This window comes from Nicotiana tabacum, chromosome 10 (assembly GCF_000715075.1).
Source record: "Nicotiana tabacum cultivar K326 chromosome 10, ASM71507v2, whole genome shotgun sequence".
NCBI classification, from domain to species: domain Eukaryota; kingdom Viridiplantae; phylum Streptophyta; class Magnoliopsida; order Solanales; family Solanaceae; genus Nicotiana; species Nicotiana tabacum.
Window position 1 is genome coordinate 1290404 of NC_134089.1, and position 13218 is coordinate 1303621.

At 35.3% G+C, this 13218-nt stretch overlaps 1 protein-coding gene and 18 non-coding genes across 23 annotated transcripts in view; all 19 read left to right on the plus strand.

The window, feature by feature from the left end:
• LOC142164569 (small ribosomal subunit protein uS11y-like) overlaps positions 1-13218 on the plus strand; it is a 47749-nt gene that overhangs the window by 25148 nt on the left and 9383 nt on the right. For all 5 annotated transcript variants that reach the window (XM_075222451.1, XM_075222452.1, XM_075222453.1 and 2 more), the window contains 3 exons: positions 42-12864; positions 12959-13063; positions 13162-13207. The gene's annotated coding sequence lies outside the window, so the exon portion shown is untranslated. The remainder of the gene's footprint in view (positions 1-41; positions 12865-12958; positions 13064-13161; positions 13208-13218) is intronic.
• On the plus strand, positions 3843-3935 carry LOC142165596 (small nucleolar RNA Z266). The gene has a single exon (XR_012696256.1). It is a non-coding gene; the product is annotated as a small nucleolar RNA Z266 (small nucleolar RNA).
• LOC142165605 (small nucleolar RNA Z266) lies at positions 4099-4192 on the plus strand. The gene has a single exon (XR_012696264.1). It is a non-coding gene; the product is annotated as a small nucleolar RNA Z266 (small nucleolar RNA).
• Positions 4336-4432, plus strand: LOC142165585 (small nucleolar RNA Z266). Its single transcript, XR_012696245.1, has one exon. It is a non-coding gene; the product is annotated as a small nucleolar RNA Z266 (small nucleolar RNA).
• LOC142165554 (small nucleolar RNA Z266) lies at positions 4555-4650 on the plus strand. Its single transcript, XR_012696215.1, has one exon. It is a non-coding gene; the product is annotated as a small nucleolar RNA Z266 (small nucleolar RNA).
• Positions 4974-5069, plus strand: LOC142165601 (small nucleolar RNA Z266). Its single transcript, XR_012696261.1, has one exon. It is a non-coding gene; the product is annotated as a small nucleolar RNA Z266 (small nucleolar RNA).
• On the plus strand, positions 5911-6004 carry LOC142165620 (small nucleolar RNA Z266). Its single transcript, XR_012696279.1, has one exon. It is a non-coding gene; the product is annotated as a small nucleolar RNA Z266 (small nucleolar RNA).
• Positions 6162-6257, plus strand: LOC142165576 (small nucleolar RNA Z266). The gene has a single exon (XR_012696236.1). It is a non-coding gene; the product is annotated as a small nucleolar RNA Z266 (small nucleolar RNA).
• Positions 6380-6475, plus strand: LOC142165555 (small nucleolar RNA Z266). The gene has a single exon (XR_012696216.1). It is a non-coding gene; the product is annotated as a small nucleolar RNA Z266 (small nucleolar RNA).
• On the plus strand, positions 6799-6894 carry LOC142165556 (small nucleolar RNA Z266). Its single transcript, XR_012696217.1, has one exon. It is a non-coding gene; the product is annotated as a small nucleolar RNA Z266 (small nucleolar RNA).
• On the plus strand, positions 9608-9701 carry LOC142165610 (small nucleolar RNA Z266). Its single transcript, XR_012696269.1, has one exon. It is a non-coding gene; the product is annotated as a small nucleolar RNA Z266 (small nucleolar RNA).
• Positions 9867-9960, plus strand: LOC142165614 (small nucleolar RNA Z266). The gene has a single exon (XR_012696273.1). It is a non-coding gene; the product is annotated as a small nucleolar RNA Z266 (small nucleolar RNA).
• LOC142165599 (small nucleolar RNA Z266) lies at positions 10104-10200 on the plus strand. Its single transcript, XR_012696259.1, has one exon. It is a non-coding gene; the product is annotated as a small nucleolar RNA Z266 (small nucleolar RNA).
• LOC142165561 (small nucleolar RNA Z266) lies at positions 10323-10418 on the plus strand. The gene has a single exon (XR_012696221.1). It is a non-coding gene; the product is annotated as a small nucleolar RNA Z266 (small nucleolar RNA).
• Positions 10741-10836, plus strand: LOC142165606 (small nucleolar RNA Z266). Its single transcript, XR_012696265.1, has one exon. It is a non-coding gene; the product is annotated as a small nucleolar RNA Z266 (small nucleolar RNA).
• LOC142165627 (small nucleolar RNA Z266) lies at positions 10958-11053 on the plus strand. The gene has a single exon (XR_012696286.1). It is a non-coding gene; the product is annotated as a small nucleolar RNA Z266 (small nucleolar RNA).
• On the plus strand, positions 11175-11269 carry LOC142165573 (small nucleolar RNA Z266). The gene has a single exon (XR_012696233.1). It is a non-coding gene; the product is annotated as a small nucleolar RNA Z266 (small nucleolar RNA).
• Positions 11781-11875, plus strand: LOC142165567 (small nucleolar RNA Z266). The gene has a single exon (XR_012696227.1). It is a non-coding gene; the product is annotated as a small nucleolar RNA Z266 (small nucleolar RNA).
• Positions 11918-12013, plus strand: LOC142165591 (small nucleolar RNA Z266). The gene has a single exon (XR_012696251.1). It is a non-coding gene; the product is annotated as a small nucleolar RNA Z266 (small nucleolar RNA).

Below are 13218 nucleotides of genomic sequence, written 5' to 3' on the forward strand. Positions count from 1 at the left end.
TTATTATATCTTAAATTCTACTGAACCGTTAAACACATCAGATATCTAGGTGTGTAGTTCATATCTTCATCTGGGAAACTGCATTACGCACCAATTTTCATGAAAGAAGAAATGAGGACTTTTTGCCAGGATGGTATAGACTTATGTACCTAGATTGAATGTTGGCTTCTATTTAAACAAGGTCATGAATTGGAGTTGTATCTAATTTCACTGAGCCTGGAGATGTGCAAGGGGTGGTGTTTCGTCTGCTGCTGCATGACCAATAAAATGTGTCAAATTAAACAGATAGTTTTTCTAGCAGTAAGAATCTTGAGACCTTTTTGGAGCTTCTGATTGCCTCCATTCTAGACCTCCTCTGTTCTCTTTCAATCCATTATCAATTCGGTTTTCTTTCCATTTCAGTGCGTAAATTAAGGAGAGAGTAAGTGAAGAAGGATGTAAGAAGAGCAAACTAGCACCAAAGGGTGTTAATGAAGTAGGTGCAGTTGTTGGGCCCTGGATTTCAAATTCTTGTAGAGGGTTGGTGATGTTTTTTCATCGGTCTAAGCTTGGGTCGATAGAGTTGGCTGATATTTGTGTTGGTAGAAGATAAAGACATACTCAATGGTATGGTTGAGGTGTTAGGTCATTTCATTCATTTGTATAAGAAAGTACATACTCGTTAGAATATTTGAGGTGCTTGTGAGCTAGTTCGTACACCAAATACAAAAATTCAGCAATTACATTTAGATGGAGTGAGCTAACAATAGAAGTTCTAATGGGAAGATTTATTCATTTTTCAAGCACAAGTGCTCTTCTCTCTCTTTCTCTCTATCTCTCCGAGCAGAAGTAACTATATCCAACATTTAATTGTGCATAATTTCCCAAAAAGATACAAATGATTAATTTAAAATTCAGCAACTTAAAAGAGTAGAATCTCGAACCAATAAAGTTCAAATCTTGGTGTAAGTCTCTAATGTATAGTACACCAGTGTGGATGGATGATGCTAGCTTATCACAAACTGAAACAATCTTTTGATTTTAGCGATACCTAAGGAGGTGACTTAGTGATCAATGAAAGCAAACCTTGGTAATCGGGGTTCAAATCCCAATACGGTAAAAGAATTTACTATTAGGTGATTAGTTTTTTGATTCCTATTTTAATGAGCATGTAGATAACGTCCGGAATAATTCTGGTGTGCGCAAGCTGATATGGACATCATCGAAAAAAGGCAAAATACATAGTTTACCCATTGACCTTGCACCCAAATCCCTGTTACACACCTCTCCATCACATACAACCTTTTACACACCCGACCTTTATAGAGTATGTCTAAGACACACCACTTTGCCCACGTGGTCCGTGCGTATCATTACCATCAAATAAAGCGTGTGAACATGATAATTTTTGTATCAAATGTTAATTTTTTAGTTTATTTTTATTTTTATTTTAAATAGGGTCATCTTCTTCCATGTTTAAAAACCACCAAAACTACCATAGTTGCTCCCTAACACTTAGACCCACTTCTCTCTACTCGATCTACTCTTCTCAAATAGATCTACCAAGATTTTTCATATCTCTTCTTGTTGATCATTAGTCTTTAGTTTTGTAGATTTTTTTGTTAAGAAATTATAATTAGAGTTGAACAATTTAAACTCTTTATAGCTCCACCAACCATTAAAGCTTGGCTCAAGCGTATGTACACAGAAAATTCTTTTCTTTTCTAGAAAGCTTAGCTTGAGCTTTTGTTATGGTTAAGTTAAAATTTTCGAAAGGGTGGATTTTTTGAAAGTATCCCCAGCCGCTAAAGCTTACCTCAAGCTTTTGCAGATAAGCATATTCTTTAAATTTGTTAATGGGTAAATTTACAAATAATTAAATTGTAAAATTCTTAATCTCCTTCACTAAGAAATGCACATTCCTCTTTATTATTACTAGTCACTACCTCGCTGCTTCAGTGTTGGAAATCGAAAGAGCACGAACAAAAATTGAAAGCATGGTGATGGCAGTTATGGTGGACATGATGAAGAAGACATGGATATAATTGTAATTTTATATGTTATCTTGATATTATTAGTCAGTGACACGTGTCACGACTTTATTGGCGCGTGACTATACACACGCTTTGAAAATCTGGTGAAGAAAAAAATGGTGTGTAAAAGGTTGCCCGTGGTGGAGAGCGGTGTAACCGGAATTTGGATGCAAGGTCGATGGGTAAACTATGTATTTTGCCTTAAAAAAACTTTGGTTTCCTCAAGAAATGAAACTTCATTATTGTAATAATCTTTTCGGCCCAACTAACTTCATTCACGAGTAGTAAGGCCTAGGAACCATTATAGGGTTTTGGCCCATTAATGCTCTTCAAAAACCCTAAAACTGGCGATTCTATAAATAATCTATTTTTAACAATTTTTATAGCCGAATATCGCTAGGAAGTGAGCTTCTTATTTGTTACTAAACCAAAGTGAGCTTCTTCTCTGTTGCCTTAATTTCATGCTGTTTAATTTGCTCTCTATCCTTTGTTTTTCTTAAATTGTTGCATTTTGGGTGCCTATTCTTTTTTAAAACCCATAGCAATTTGTATGCTACGGGGGATGTTATATGTACCCATATAGATATTGCCATTCTCAACTTAGTCAGCTGTGTTTTCTTCTGTTGCAGTTGATTATCATGACTGGTAAATTTTAAACATTATTTTATAACTATGAGACTTTGAAATAAATTATGTTTGTTGTTGTTTTTAGTTTTTCTACCGTTCAATTGTATGTAGTTATATGTTTATATGCTGAGGAGGAGCTATGTATTATTTTATCTCCTGCTTGTTAAGTGCAAAAGAGGGTGTTATTAGTTTCCAATATTTATTTCCATCCTTCAACTTTGTCAGCTGTAATTTTTCCTGTAGTTGATTTTCATGAATGGTACAGTATTATTTTGCACCTTATAACAACAACAAACAACAAAAAACCCAATGTAATCCTACATGTGGTGTTTAGGGAGGATAATGTGTACACAGTGTTACCCCTACCATGGGAAGGTAGAGAGACTGTTTCCGATAGACGGGAATCATAATCACATCACTTGTTGAAAAGAAAACAATGGGTTATTATTTTGCACCTTATATTGCAAATTAAGTATTAGCATTGATATATTACCAATTGTTTTTTAAACTACAAACTGTTAAAGTTTCGTTCAAACATTTGGTGATACAAAGTTCTTTGATGGAAAATTTGTATTTTTATAAGTATAATTTTTGAGAAATAGCACTTTATGAATAGACTATTTATTCTAGATTAATTTTGATATTTTGCGCAGCCCTTAAGATCCCCTTCCACTATATACATGGAAGCGTTTTGAGTCATAGCTGCGCTACACTAACTTTGTATACACATAGCCCCTTTTAATGTACTTGTACATATAAAGGGAGGGCGTGGTATATGCTGGAGATTATCTTTAGGGTTTTCCTTTAGGAAGTCTCCTTTTACCTTTCCTAATAATTTTTGGGTCATTTCCCCTTTTTTGGTTCTATCTTTCCTATTTAGGATAATTGAACCAAAGATACTTTGAATGACTCTAGTTAAGGTGGGGTGTACATTACTTTGCAAGTTTTATTAGTAAATCTACTCTTTGTGATGGCAAGAATGATGAAAAAAATTAGATGTGCGAGAGGTGAATTCCTCTTTTAGCTTAACATCGTGTCTTATTCATATTCTGACTTCCTTGAGTTTTTGTTTTTCTTTACATTCTGTTTCATTTTGCTTGGTTTTTGTTGTGTTGTAGCGTGCAATACATCTTCAGTGCAGTTTTTGAAGGATTCAAACAACATATCATTTTATTGCATGTTTTTATCACTTTATTCTTTAGTTATGGCAAGAATGATGAAAAATATTAGATGTGCGAGGGTGAAATTCTTTATGAACTTAACATCGAGGCTTATTGATATTTTGACTTGCCTGTATGTATTACTGTTTTGTTTCAATTTACATGACATACTCTGATTTATAGGGTGTATCATTGCCATACTGTGGGATTGTAGAACCAAAGATACTTCGGTTTGCTCCAGTAGATTTGGGAGAGGGGATGTACACTATATTGCAAGTTTAAGCAGTAATTGTAGTCTGTTGTGGCAAGAATGATGAAAAAATTAGATGTGCGAGGGGTGAATTCCTCTGTGAGCTTAACATCGAAGCTTATTTATATTCTGACTTCCCTTTTTTGGATTACTCCCCAGTTTCAATTTACATAACATAGTCCTACTTATAGGGTGTATCTTTGCCGTATTGTGGGATTATATGAGTTTGGTCCAGTAGATGTTGGGGGTGGTGGTGGTACATTTTATTGGTAAGTCTACTCTTTTGTCATGGCAAGAATGAGGAAAAAAAAATTAGATGTGCGAGGGGTCTATTCCTCTATGAGCTTAACATCGAGGCATATTTATATTCTGACTTGCCTTTATGGGTTATTCCACTGTTTCAATTTGCATGCTTTAGTCTGTCTGACTTATAGGTGCTTCGGGTTGCTCTAGATGGGGAAATGTACATTTTATTGCAAGCTTTATTGGTAAATCTACTCTTTTGTGATGGCAAGGATGATGAAAACAAATTAGATGTGCGAGGGGTGTAATCCTCTATGAGCTTAACATCGAGGCATATTTATATTCTGACTTGCCTTTATGGATTACTCCATTGTTTCAATTTGCTTCTTGTAGTCTGACTTATAGGTGCTTCGGATTGCTCTATTAGATGCGGAAATGTACATTTTATTGCAAGCTTTATTGGTAAGGCTTCTCTTTTGTCATGACAAGAATGAGGAAAAAAAAATTAGATTTGCGAGGGGTGTATTCCTCTATGAGCTTAACAATTTTGACTTGTCTTTATGGATTACTTCACTGTTTTAATTTGCTTCTTGTAGTCTGACTTATAGGTACCTCAGATTGCTTTAGTAGATGGGGAAATGCGCATTTTATTGCAAGCTTTATTGGTAACTCTACTCTTTTGTCATGCAAGAATGAGGAAAAATAATTAGATGTGCGAAGGGTGTATTCCTCTATGAGCTTAACATCGAGGCATATTTATATTCTGACTTGCCTTTATGGATTATTCCACCGTTTTAATTTGCTCGTTGTAGTCTGACTTATAGGTGCTTCGGATTGCTCTATTAGATGCGGAAATGTACATTTTATTGCAAGCTTTATTGGTAAGGCTACTCTTTTGTCATGACAAGAATGCAGAAAAAAAATTAGATTTGCGAGGGGTGTATTCCTCTATGAGCTTAACATCGAGGCATATTTATATTTTGACTTGCCTTTATGGATTACTCCACTGTTTCAATTTGCTTCTTGTAGTCTGACTTATAGGTGCCTCAGATTGCTCTAGTAGATGGGGAAATGCGCATTTTAAATAGGGTATCTTCTTCCATGTTTAAAAACCACCAAAACTACCATAGTTGCTCCCTAACACTTAGACCCACTTCTCTCTATCCGATCTACTCTTCTCAAATAGATCTACCAAGATTTTTCATATCTCTTCTTGTTGATCATTAGTCTTTAGTTTTGTAGATTTTTTTGTTAAGAAATTATAATTAGAGTTGAACAATTTAAACTCTTTGTAGCTCCACCAACCATTAAAGCTTGGCTCAAGCGTATGTACACAGAAAATTCTTTTCTTTTCTAGAAAGCTTAGCTTGAGCTTTTGTCATGGTTAAGTTAAAATTTTCGAAAGGGTGGATTTTTTGAAAGTATCCCCAGCCGCTAAAGCTTACCTCAAGCTTTTGCAGATAAGCATATTCTTTACATGACATACTCTGATTTATAGGGTGTATCATTGCCATACTGTGGGATTGTAGAACCAAAGATACTTCGGTTTGCTCCAGTAGATTTGGGAGAGGGGATGTACACTATATTGCAAGTTTAAGCAGTTATTGTAGTCTCTCTGTTGTGGCAAGAATGATGAAAAAATTAAATGTGCGAGGGGTGAATTCCTCTGTGAGCTTAACATCGAAGCTTATTGATATTCTGACTTCCCTTTTTTGGATTACTCCCCAGTTTCAATTTACATAACATAGTCCTACTTATAGGGTGTATCTTTGCCGTATTGTGGGATTATATAACTAAAGATACTTCAGTTTGGTCCAGTAGATGTTGGGGGTGGTGGTGGTACATTTTATTGGTAAGTCTACTCTTTTGTCATGGCAAGAATGAGGAAAAAAAATTAGATGTGCGAGGGGTCTATTCCTCTATGAGCTTAACATCGAGGCATATTTATATTCTGACTTGCCTTTATGGGTTATTCCACTGTTTCAATTTGCATGCTTTAGTCTGTCTGACCTATAGGTGCTTCGGGTTGCTCTAGATGGGGAAATGTACATTTTATTGCAAGCTTTATTGGTAAATCTACTCTTTTGTCATGGCAAGGATGATGAAAACAAATTAGATGTGCGAAGGGTGTAATCCTCTATGAGCTTAACATCGAGGCATATTTATATTCTGACTTGCCTTTATGGATTACTCCACTGTTTCAATTTGCTTGTTGTAGTCTGACTTATAGGTGCTTCGGATTGCTCTATTAGATGCGGAAATGTACATTTTATTGCAAGCTTTATTGGTAAGGCTTCTCTTTTGTCATGACAAGAATGAGGAAAAAAAATTAGATTTGCGAGCGGTGTATTCCTCTATGAGCTTAACAATTTTGACTTGCCTTTATGGATTACTTCACTGTTTCAATTTGCTTCTTGTAGTCTGACTTATAGGTGCCTCAGATTGCTTTAGTAGATGGGGAAATGCGCATTTTATTGCAAGCTTTATTGGTAACTCTACTCTTTTGTCATGGCAAGAATGAGGAAAAATAATTAGATGTGCGAAGGGTGTATTCCTCTATGAGCTTAACATCGAGGCATATTTATATTCTGACTTGCCTTTATGGATTATTCCACTGTTTTAATTTGCTCGTTGTAGTCTGACTTATAGGTGCTTCGGATTGCTCTATTGGATGCGGAAATGTACATTTTATTGCAAGCTTTATTGGTAAGGCTACTCTTTTGTCATGACAAGAATGCGGAAAAAAAATTAGATTTGCGAGGGGTGTATTCCTCTATGAGCTTAACATCGAGGCATATTTATATTTTGACTTGCCTTTATGGATTACTCCACTGTTTCAATTTGCTTCTTGTAGTCTGACTTCTAGGTGCCTCAGATTGCTCTAGTAGATGGGGAAATGCGCATTTTAAATAGGGTATCTTCTTTCATGTTTAAAAACCACCTAAATTACCATAGTTGCTCCCTAACAATTAGACCCACTTCTCTCTACCCGATCTACTCTTCTCAAATAGATGTACCAAGATTTTTCATATCTCTTCTTGTTGATCATTAGTCTTTAGTTTTGTAGATTTTTTTGTTAAGAAATTATAATTAGAGTTGAACAATTTAAACTCTTTGTAGCTCCACCAACCATTAAAGCTTGGCTCAAGCGTATGTACACAGAAAATTCTTTTCTTTTCTAGAAAGCTTAGCTTGAGCTTTTGTCATAGTTAAGTTAAAATTTTCGAAAGGGTGGATTTTTTGAAAGTATCCCCAGCCGCTAAAGCTTACCTCAAGCTTTTGCAGATAAGCATATTCTTTAAATTTGTTAATGGGTAAATTTACAAATAATTAAATTGTAAAATTCTTAATCTCCTTCACTAAGAAATGCACATTCCTCTTTATTATTACTAGTCACTACCTCGCTGCTTCAGTGTTGGAAATCGAAAGAGCACGAACAAAAATTGAAAGCATGGTGATGGCAGTTATGGTGGACATGATGAAGAAGACATGGATATAATTGTAATTTTATATGTTATCTTGATATTATTAGTCAGTGACACATGTCACGACTTTATTGGCGCGTGACTATACACACGCTTTGAAAATCTGGTGAAGAAAAAAATGGTGTGTAAAAGGTTGCCCGTGGTGGAGAGCGGTGTAACCGGAATTTGGATGCAAGGTCGATGGGTAAACTATGTATTTTGCCTTAAAAAAACTTTGGTTTCCTCAAGAAATGAAACTTCATTATTGTAATAATCTTTTCGGCCCAACTAACTTCATTCACGAGTAGTAAGGCCTAGGAATCATTATAGGGTTTTGGCCCATTAATGCTCTTCAAAAACCCTAAAACTGGCGATTCTATAAATAATCTATTTTTAACAATTTTTATAGCCGAATATCGCTAGGAAGTGTGCTTCTTATTTGTTACTAAACCAAAGTGAGCTTCTTCTCTGTTGCCTTAATTTCATGCTGTTTAATTTGCTCTCTATCCTTTGTTTTTCTTAAATTGTTGCATTTTGGGTGCCTATTCTTTTTTAAAACCCATAGCAATTTGTATGCTACGGGGGATGTTATATGTACCCATATAGATATTGCCATTCTCAACTTAGTCAGCTGTGTTTTCTTCTGTTGCAGTTGATTATCATGACTGGTAAATTTTAAACTTTATTTTATAACTGATGCTTTGATATAAATTATGTTTATTGTTGTTTTTAGTTTTTCTACCGTTCAATTGTATGTAGTTATATGTTTATATGCTGAGGAGGAGCTATGTATTATTTTATCTCCTGCTTGTTAAGTGCAAAAGAGGGTGTTATTAGTTCCCAATATTTATTTCCATCCTTCAACTTTGTCAGCTGTAATTTTTCCTGTAGTTGATTTTCATGTATGGTACAGTATTATTTTGCACCTTATAACAACAACAAACAACAAAAAACCCAATGTAATCCTACATGTGGTGTTTGGGGAGGATAATGTGTACACAGTGTTACCCCTACCATGGGAAGGTAGAGAGACTGTTTCCGATAGACGGGAATCATAATCACATCACTTGTTGAAAAGAAAACAATGGGTTATTATTTTGCACCTTATATTGCAAATTAAGTATTAGCATTGATATATTACCAATTGTTTTTTAAACTACAAACTGTTAAAGTTTCGTTCAAACATTTGGTGATACAAAGTTCTTTGATGGAAAATTTGTATTTTTATAAGTATAATTTTTGAGAAATAGCACTTTATGAATAGACTATTTATTCTAGATTAATTTTGATATTTTGCGCAGCCCTTAAGATCCACTTCCACTATATACATGGAAGCGTTTTGAGTCATAGCTGCGCTACACTAACTTTGTATACACATTAGCCCCTTTTAATGTACTTGTACATATAAAGGGAGGGCGTGGTATATGCTGGAGATTATCTTTAGGGTTTTCCTTTAGGAAGTCTCCTTTTACCTTTCCTAATAATTTTTGGGTCATTTCCCCTTTTTTGGTTCTATCTTTCCTATTTAGGATAATTGAACCAAAGATACTTTGAATGACTCTAGTTAAGGTGGGGTGTACATTACTTTGCAAGTTTTATTAGTAAATCTACTCTTTGTGATGGCAAGAATGATGAAAAAATTAGATGTGCGAGAGGTGAATTCCTCTTTGAGCTTAACATCGTGTCTTATTCATATTCTGACTTCCTTGAGTTTTTGTTTTTCTTTACATTCTGTTTCATTTTGCTTGGTTTTTGTTGTGTTGTAGCGTGCAATACACCTTCAGTGCAGTTTTTGAAGGATTCAAACAACATATCATTTTATTGCATGTTTTTATCACTTTATTCTTTAGTTATGGCAAAGAATGATGAAAAATATTAGATGTGCGAGGGTGAAATTCTTTATGAACTTAACATCGAGGCTTATTGATATTTTGACTTGCCTGTATGTATTACTGTTTTGTTTCAATTTACATGACATACTCTGATTTATAGGGTGTATCATTGCCATACTGTGGGATTGTAGAACCAAAGATACTTCGGTTTGCTCAAGTAGATTTGGGAGAGGGGATGTACACTATATTGCAAGTTTAAGCAGTAATTGTAGTCTCTGTTGTGGCAAGAATGATGAAAAAATTAGATGTGCGAGGGGTGAATTCCTCTGTGAGCTTAACATCGAAGCTTATTGATATTCTGACTTCCCTTTTTTGGATTACTCCCCAGTTTCAATTTACATAACATAGTCTTACTTATAGGGTGTATCTTTGCCGTATTGTGGGATTATATGAGTTTGGTCCAGTAGATGTTGGGGGTGGTGGTGGTACATTTTATTGGTAAGTCTACTCTTTTGTCATGGCAAGAATGAGGAAAAAAAAATTAGATGTGCGAGGGGTCTATTCCTCTATAAGCTTAACATCGAGGCATATTTATATTCTGACTTGCCTTTATGGGTTATTCCACTGTTTCAATTTGCATGCTTTAGTCTGTCTGACTTATAGGTGCTTCGGGTTGCTCTAGATGGGGAAATGTACATTTTATTGCAAGCTTTATTGGTAAATCTACTCTTTTGTCATGGCAAGGATGATGAAAACAAATTAGATGTGCGAGGGGTGTAATCCTCTATGAGCTTAACATCGAGGCATATTTATATTCTGACTTGCCTTTATGGATTACGCCACTGTTTCAATTTGCTTGTTGTAGTCTGACTTATAGGTGCTTCAGATTGCTCTAGTAGATGCGGAAATGTACATTTTATTGCAAGCTTTATTGGTAAGGCTTCTCTTTTGTCATGACAAGAATGAGGAAAAAAAATTAGATTTGCGAGGGGTGTATTCCTCTATGAGCTTAACAATTTTGACTTGCCTTTATGGATTACTTCACTGTTTTAATTTGCTTCTTGTAGTCTGACTTATAGGTACCTCAGATTGCTTTAGTAGATGGGGAAATGCGCATTTTATTGCAAGCTTTATTGGTAACTCTACTCTTTTGTCATGCAAGAATGAGGAAAAATAATTAGATGTGCGAAGGGTGTATTCCTCTTTGAGCTTAACATCGAGGCATATTTATATTCTGACTTGCCTTTATGGATTATTCCACCGTTTTAATTTGCTCGTTGTAGTCTGACTTATAGGTGCTTCGGATTGCTCTATTAGATGCGGAAATGTACATTTTATTGCAAGCTTTATTGGTAAGGCTACTCTTTTGTCATGACAAGAATGAGGAAAAAAAATTAGATTTGCGAGGGGTGTATTCCTCTATGAGCTTAACATCGAGGCATATTTATATTTTGACTTGCCTTTATGGATTACTCCACTGTTTCAATTTGCTTCTTGTAGTCTGACTTATAGGTGCCTCAGATTGCTCTAGTAGATGGGGAAATGCGCATTTTATTGCAAGCTTTATTGGTAACTCTACTCTTTTGTCATGGCAAGAATGAGGAAAAAAATTAGATGTGCGAGGGGTGTATTCCTCTATGAGCTTAACATCGAGGCATATTTATATTCTGACTTGCCTTTATGGATTACTCCACTGCTTCAATTTGCTCGTTGTAGTCTGACTTATAGGTGCTTCGGATTGCTCTAGTAGATGCGGAAATGTACATTTTATTGCAAGCTTTATTGGTAAGTCTATTCTTTTGTCATGGCAAGAATGAGGAAAAAAAAATTAGATTTGCGAGGGGTGTATTCCTCTGCGAGCTTAACTTCGAGGCATATTTATATTCTGACTTGGTTTTTTGGATTACTCCACTGTTTCAATTTGCTTGTTTTAGTCTGACTTATAGGTGCTTCAGATTGCTCTAGTAGATGGGGAAATGTACATTTTATTGCAAGCTTTATTGGTAACTCTAGGGGTGTATTCCTCTATGAGTTTAAAATCGAGGCATATTTATATTCTGACTTGCCTTTATGGATTTCTCCACTGTTTCAATTTGCTTGTTGTAGTCTGACTTATAGGTGCTTCGGATTGCTCTAGTAGATGGGGAAATTTACATTTTATTCCCAGCTTTATTGGTGACTCTACTCTTTTGTCATGGCAAGAATGAGGAAAACAATTAGATGTGCGAGGGGTGTATTCCTCTATGAGCTTAACATCGAGGCATATTTATATTCTGACTTGCCTTTTCAATTTGCTTGTTGTAGTCATAACGGTAAATCTACTCTCTCCTTATGGCAAAGATGATGAAAACAATTTAGATGTGCGAGGGGTGAATTCCTTTATGAGCTCAACATTGAGGCTTATTGATATTCTGACTTGCCGTTATGAACTATCTTCTCCGTTTTAATTTATATAGCATAATTTGATAGGGCATGAAGTGTTTCGTGTTATACGATAATGTTAGTACTTTCAAGTTTTCTACATAATCTTACCAATCTAGAAAATGTTCCTTCATGAATTAACTATCTTTGTTAATCTTAAATTTTATTTGTTTGACTCTATAAATCATTTATATTTCTTGCTTGTCATTGGCACGGATGATGAAACTACTATATGTGCAAGAGTCACAAATGACTCTGTGAGCTCTAATAGTTATGCTAATGTTTTCTGACTTGCCAATCTTGCTCTTTTCAACATATTGGCTTATTCATTTATTTTCTTACAAAGTGAAGCTGTATGGTCATGTTTTCGGACAACTCATCCTTTGACATCGAAATGCTTATGTAGGCAACCATGATATACCCAGTGTGATCCCACAAATGGAGTATGGGGAGGGTGGAGAGTACGTAGCACCTTACCTACCTTCTAATAATTAAAAGTTTAAATCAATAAAGATTTTACCTTAAATAAACTCTTTCCTTATTTGGACTATGCAACATAACTATAACACATTGTATGTTAATCTTAATATTCAATTAATTAAGGTTAAATCATTTGATTTGGCAAAAACTTCTTATGAGAGGGGCAGGAGTATACGTATCAGAACTAGAGGGGGCACTCACAGTCAAAAGGAAAAACAAGGGGCGGCACTCCAATATCAGAAAAGCTCATCCCCCAAACCCTAACTATATAAACAGAGGACAGCTATTTCATCAGTTTCCACCTCAAAGTAAGGTTATTCGCTAGCTGTTCAGTATCTCTTGAGCTTCTCACTACCAATCCTAGCCGAAGCCATGGTACTGTTTCTCTCCATTTTCGATTATTATTAGCTTGATTTATTATACAAAAATATAATCATCAATAATTTTTTGTTTTAATTTGGTTGTGTAGTCGAGGAGAAAGACTAGGGAGCCAAAGGAAGAGACTGTAACACTTGGACCAGCAACGAGGGAGGGTGAATTGGTGTTCGGTGTTGCTCACATTTTTGCCGCTTTAGTGAGTTGTTTGTGACGGTTCTTATGAGATTATAGAAATTGAATTTATGATTTTAGTGTGCGCGCGCTGAATTTTAATTTACATGTTAAAAAATGCAGCACGTGACTGATTTGTCTGGAAGAGAAACTATGGTTCGCATTATTGGTATGCTTTAG